Below are 6,984 nucleotides of genomic sequence, written 5' to 3' on the forward strand. Positions count from 1 at the left end.
TAATCACTGAAAACATTCCTGCAAATAGATTTTACTGCAGGGAGGAAAGGTCTGTTTCTAAGCAACTAATAGCAAAGACCCCCCCCCCCCCCCATTTGGGGAATAATACTTTAGACTTCTGTCACAACAGACTTTATTTTTGGCTTTTTGGTGTTCCAAAAAATCCTGAATTTGTTTTTTTTTTAATCTCCTAACCACTTTTTGGTGGTGTTTATTATAAGAGTCCTTTGGTTGTTCCCTCGGAACTCATCGCCCATTTTTTTTAATGGCGCCGGAAAACACATCCCATGGCATGAGGTATGCACACGAGTGCAAAGAGAGGTTTCCCATTGTAAACTGGATGATCACTACTTTACCTGAAGTGATGGGAGGCGTTTTTAAAGTTAAATCACTCGTTGTTGAGTGTGATATCGGGCCAAGTCTCACGGAATGATATCATGCTCGCCCGTGTGTAGGAAGCCTATAATAAAAAATCTGACAAACAGCATTTTGAAACACAAGGGTTAATATCCACAGAAGATCTGCAAGTAATAACGTTGCCAATTCTGTACTATTGAAGTGTGGATTTGGCCAATGTGGATTTAAAGCTTATTGCTACGGGTTTCAGGCTTCAGACGAACATATGCACTAATACGCTTGTCTCAGCGCAACGTATTTGCACAGTGAAGGAGCTTGATTTGCGCACGTGTCTGTGCATAGTACTGTACGTTGATGCGCATGCAACCCCGGCCCCATTAAAATGGCACTTAGACAAGGGAGGTCCAGATGTGTTCTTTTCCCCGCGGTTTTGCGCAGTGTTTCACACATTGCCTAGCATATTGCACATGTGTGCACATCCCATAGACTTCTATGGCGCCCTTTAGTACAAAGATACGCAAGAAAATAGAGCAGTTACCTTTTTGCACAAAATTTGACATAAATGGGTTCTATTCTCGGTGTATTCGTATGTATGGTGTGATTCGGCCCGCTGTTTTTGTAGCGGATCTGCTGTGGATTTTAACCTTTGTATTTGAAGGGTTGAAATCCGCAGCATGAATCCACAAATTAACTAAGCAGACTGTAGATTAAGAATTTGCAGTGTTTTTCCCAAACACTGTTGATTCCTTGCAAAAAAGTTCCAAGTGCAGAAGATTTTTAGAAATCTCCATATAACTTGTAGAGTAAGATTTCACAGCATTTCCAACATGTGTGAAGCTGGCCTTAGGGCGGCTTCACATGGGCAGATCCACTGCAGACTCCCGCAGCAGAAACCCCACAGCAAACATGCTGGAAAACCGCAGCAGCCAAGTCAGCACTCTAGGGCTCACGCCCAGGGGATACACTTGTGGATTTACGCCGCGGGAGCACCGCTGTGGTAAACAAAAAGTCTTCGCTGGTGATCGCGGAAAAACGCACATTTTTCTGCAGTCTCCATTGAATACTATATTAATGGAGACCTCTGCTGCAGAAAAACTGGGTGAAATAGAACATGCTGCGATTTTTTTCCGGCAGCGTAAATCTGCAGTAGAATTACGCTCGTGAGCACTGACAGGCAGAAAAGGTATTAGGTTCAAAAGAACCTAATAGCTGCGTTATTCTGCTGTGGATTTCCGCAGCGGGGAATGTGGCAAAAGTCCGTCTGTGGGCATTAGCCCTAAACGGTGTGGATTTGGCCGCGGTTTTAGTAGCAGCACTTATGCAGATTTAAACCCTTGTATTTATCAAAAACACAGGATTTGTTGGAGAAATTTTCCGCTCCATGTGCGGTAGATTTTAGAGATCTGCTCTCCATGGCTTGTACGGTATCTGATGCAGAATTTCACCAGTAACACACAGGAGCAATAGTCGGGTGGTAGCCTGTGGGATGGCTCATGTGCCCAACAGTCATCCTGTAAAAAATTATACCTTTAGCGACTGAAATGAGCCAGTTAGCAAGCCGCGTGCTGTGATATTTTTGCGCTACCAACGAGGTTATTTGGCGCGCATGTCAGCACGTAACACCACATTTTTTCTGCCCGCAGGGCATGATTCTTGTGTGCTGGACCTAAACACGCACCTCTTGAAATGTTTAATTTGTCTAATGAGTTTCAGATGTTTTCCGGCAGAATTGCGAAGTGTTTCACGAATTTACAAGCGTATTGTGTGCACATTTGCGCACCCCCATTGACTTTTATGAGGACCTTTGGTGCACAATTCCTCGGAAAGTTATGTCTTTTTTATAAGAAAAAAAATGTACGCTCAAAATACAGAAATGTGAATGAACCCATTAAAATCAATGGGTTTTATTAACTGCGTATTGTGTGCGCAAATACGCTTGTGTGAAGCCGGCCTAACGATTTATGTCTTTCAATTGAATTCAAATTGAACGGGTGAAATCTGCGGCAGAGCTACAACAAAAACTGCAACAAAATCCGCAGTAAATCATTGATGTGTGAACATAACCTAAGGCTAACTCCACATGGGCGAGCGCGATATTGGGCCGTGATATCCAACATGCGATGTCCCCGCAAAAGCAAGGCGTTTTTATATCAAAACCGCATCTCATCACTCCAGGGAAGTAGTTATCCTCAGAGGATCACAGAGTGTCTCCTATTGCTTTCAATGGGGAAACCTCACCGCACCGCGTATACCCTACATGTGGTGTGATGCTGCTGCCGGCCCCATGCGGGAAAACACCGCTCATGTGTATGACCCCAATCAAAAGAATAGGGTCCATATTAGTGCGTCTTGCAACACAAAAGTATCGCCTATGTGGAGCCAGCCTTTGGGCTTTTACCCACTAGCGTTTTTTTTTAACACTGCGATATTGTTGCGTTTTTTCAATAGGACTTTTTAACGTTAAAAATAAATAAATAAAAACCCGCAGCGATATCGCAGTGTTAAGAAAACCGCTAGTGAGTAAAAGCCCAGAGCCTATGTTTACACGGAGCGGGAATTTTGTGCGTTGCGAGATGCACAGAACTTATAATATCAATATGAATGATGAGTGAGGCTGTGAGGAAATAAATCGCAGCATGTTCCATCTGTCAGTGTTCTCTCGTAACGCCTCGCCCATTGTTTTCAATGGGACCTTAAAAGACATCGCTTGGCACTTACATATCGTAGGATGTGATGTTTCCTATTGAAATAAATGGGAATCACTTGTGATCCTCTGACGCACGTGAAACATGCGCCTTCGGATCAGAACTTCACAGAAACAATGCGAGGTGTTTCTTAATGAAAAACGCCTCGCATCCGCATGAAAAATCTAAACTTTGACAAGCGTAATATCGGGCAGAGCTTCTCGCTTGCCTATGTGAATCCAGCATTATGCAGATGAAGCAGTCAGGTCATGTTATTTCACCAGAACTACTGCATCTTGCTGTGCTTTGGCGCCAATTTGGCAATTTTATGGTATTTGCAGAAAGATTTTTTTTTTTTTTTAATGGACGTGACCATTACTACCCTGAGGCGTAGCGCGATATTGGGCCAAGAAATTTGGCCAGTATTGCGCTTGCCAGCGTGCATTTTTCACGCTGATATGAGGCATTTTTTTATTCAAAATCGCCTCGCTTCTGTGAATTTGCGTTCCTCAGGCGCATGTTTCAAGTGTGTCCAACGATGATAAGTGTTTGCCATTGATTTCAATGGGAAACATCACATGGCACTCGCGTGGACATCACATGGCATGTGATATCTATAAAGGTCCATTAAAAACACGGGGCGAGGCGTTCCGAAAGAACGGCAAAAGATAAAACATGCTACGATTTTTATCCCTGCCCGCTGCAAGGGAAAAAAATATTCGTGCGAGTTTTAGGGTGCTTGTAATGTTAAAATCGTGATCACGCAAGTCCCATAGACCCCTGCAGAGAAAAAAATGCTGCGAATTTCGCAGGGAAAAAAAACGCTAGTGGGTAGGCACCCTTTTGCATCTCATAACGCACGATTCTCGCCTGTGTGAATGTCGCCTAACTGTGAAGATGGTTTTGTCGTGAGGACGCTGGCACAGCTGCGGCCGTCACGCTCCCTCCCTCCTTTTTCTGGGCGTGATGTCTGTTTGCTGGGAACTGAAATCTTCTCTGTAAGTTTCGTTTCTCTGTTTTCAGTGACTTACAGGAAATAGGCTGCAATCACATTGTCTCACAGCAGAAGAATGTCTGCTTCAGAAGAACAAGCTCGGGCCACTTCAGACTTCCTTTCAGCTCAGTTGACAATTTCCGTTTCTTTCACAGGCCGGATTCACACGGCCGTATTTGCCCACACAATGCGCAGTCAATAGAACCCATTCAGTTCAATGAGTTAGTTCGCAAGCGCGCATTTTGTGTGCTGAATTCTATTGCGTAAAAACCCTGCAACAAATGCAGAGGAAAGAAGAACATACGAAGCTAATTACACGAATCGGTTATTTCCATAGCTTGGATCGTGGTTACGTGTTTTTTTTTTGCACACGCAAAAAGTACAGTAAAAACTGCAGAAGCGCACATAAAAACGAAGTGCCCAATGTGCAAATACGCACATAAATGTGAGTATAGTGGAGAGGGGCAGGAGCTCAGTTCCTGCTCTTGGCTCTTCCATCCTCCCCCCCCCCCTCTGCACACAAGGACACCGTATATCGGCCCGGCGTGAAAACCGAGCCGATATACGGTCATCTGAAATAGCCCTAAAGCTGTTTTCACATGACCGTGAAAATCATGCGAGATTTGTGCGTTGTGAGACGCACAAATTTCGCACGAATATAAACCCTGTTCTTTTGAATGGGGTCATATACATAAGCAATTTTTTTTGCGGCACGTCCTATCTTTGGGCATGCTCTTGCATCGCATCACCCATTGTTTTCAATGTAGCCAGCACAGCATCACACTACGTAATAGGTACACGCGGTGCAAAGCGATGCAAGGTTTTCCCATTGAAAACAATGACCGCTGTGATGGACGATGGCTACTTCCTCAAAGTGATGTGAGGCGGTTTTGATGCTTTGCATCTACGGGGAAAGCGCATGTTGGTGAACGCGATATCGGACTGCGATTCATGGCCTGATATCTAACTTGCCCGTGGGAAGTTAGCCTTAGGCTAGTTGTACACAGCCGAGTGCTATATCGAGCTATGAAACTCGACCCGATATTGCACTCGGCATCGTGTGTCTCCCATCACTTCAATACAATTGCGATTCTCGGCAAGTGTTTCCCCATTGTTTTCAGTGGGAAACCTCACATCGTACGTCATGTGATGAGTTTTCCAGCCCCTTTGAAAACAATAGGCGATTCGTTCCAAGAGAACGCCCAAAGATAAGACATGCCGCAATTTTTTTCTGCACCACGATGCGTGAAAAAAAACATTCAAAAGAATTGGGTTCATATTCAGGCAGGATTTTCTCAGCCGTGTGAAAGTGGCCAAAGGCCGGTCTCACGCAGGACGGAATATCCACAACAGCATGGATTCAGCCCCCAAATCCGCACTGCTAACATACGAAATTGAAAGTAGCTGAATCCTGGCAATTTTGCATAAAAATCTGCTGTCTGCAGTGCGGATTTTGGTGCGGTATTAAGGGACGGCATATTCCAAACGCTGACTATTCCGTCCTGCATGGAAGGTCCCTAAAACTATGAGGCCATTAACAATTTACAACTAGTGAACACTTACTTCATTAGCAAGCTATACAGACCTGGATCACTGGCCGGGGTGTCAACAGCATCATTGCCACAACCGTCGCATGGCAGCCATGATGTGGCCGCTATGTGGCACTATACTCTTAAGACTAGGGCTACTTGACAGGGGTTGTGCAGTCAAAAATCACTATGTATGTGATCTGGCCCTGATATTGAAGTGAACGGGATCACAATGTGAGACGCAGCTGGCCGCGGGTCACAGACTGCAAAAAAAATCCAACTTCAATAAATGTTTAACAACCCACATACCACAGTCGTGGCAAGCTGTGCAACCATCATGGTCGAAATCCGCAGTATAGCGTTAGGCTTTACTCACACGAGCGTTTTTATGGCCAAATATCACGACCATCTGAGGCATTGGATTCCAATGCATTCGTTCACATAGGCAATTTTGCGCGGCGCACAATCACAAGCTGTGTAAAAATAGCACACACAGTGCCAATTCTGTCAGGCATTTTTATGCGTGCCCAGAAAATATAGTTCTGGTTCTATCTTTCAACCGATATACGCTGGCGGCTCCCATAGACTTTTATAGGAGCTGGAAAAAATAGTGAGGGGGAAGGAGTTTAGCAGCGTCCAATGCAGGGAAAAGCTTACAGGTGGCATTTAATTTACTATTTAGGCATTTGAAGTAATTCCGAGGATTTTTGCCGAGCGAGGGATTTCCAGGCTGCGGCAAATTTTTTGTTACTAGATCATACCCGGTCGTGTGAATGGACGAGAAAACGCTAATTAAGCTCGGACTTGATCACGTCATTTCTTCATTCACGCGATTTTACAGCGCATGCACATGACCGCAAAACTGCATATGCTTGTGCAAAGGAGCCCTCAAGAAGTGGTGGCCACTGTGCTCCAGCTACTTACCTCTCAGGTGAGGGTGATCACAGCAATCAGCCTGGTTGGTTAAGTAGACTAGTACATACAACAGTGCAGTTCCCTAGACAGTGCTGGCTGGCTTGAGAACTATGGCGCTGTTTAACATGATTAGTGAGTATGCCAGTGTATTGAGAGCTGTAATATATGAGGGTACAGCAGGGGCACATGGAGTCCTGATGTGGCTGGGGACTGCATGATTCTGCTGGAAAAAACTTTCACCCACAAATCCACATGACCCTTACAATCGCTGCATGGATTTGCAAGTGAAATTGTTGCCTTCTGGTAAAATTATAAAGCCGCTTTGCAGTGAATCTGAAAAACCACAGTGGCTGTACAGCAATGCCGCTGTGTGCCCATCCGTAGGATACTATTACGTAAGAGTTTGCCGGGCTGCAACTAGGCTTGCAACTTGAGCCCAGCAATTGCTGTAAACTTGGATGTTGCATGGTGGCAGCTAGCACTCATGTGTCTCCATACAGTGTAA

This window comes from Eleutherodactylus coqui, chromosome 3 (assembly GCF_035609145.1).
Source record: "Eleutherodactylus coqui strain aEleCoq1 chromosome 3, aEleCoq1.hap1, whole genome shotgun sequence".
Classification (NCBI taxonomy): domain Eukaryota; kingdom Metazoa; phylum Chordata; class Amphibia; order Anura; family Eleutherodactylidae; genus Eleutherodactylus; species Eleutherodactylus coqui.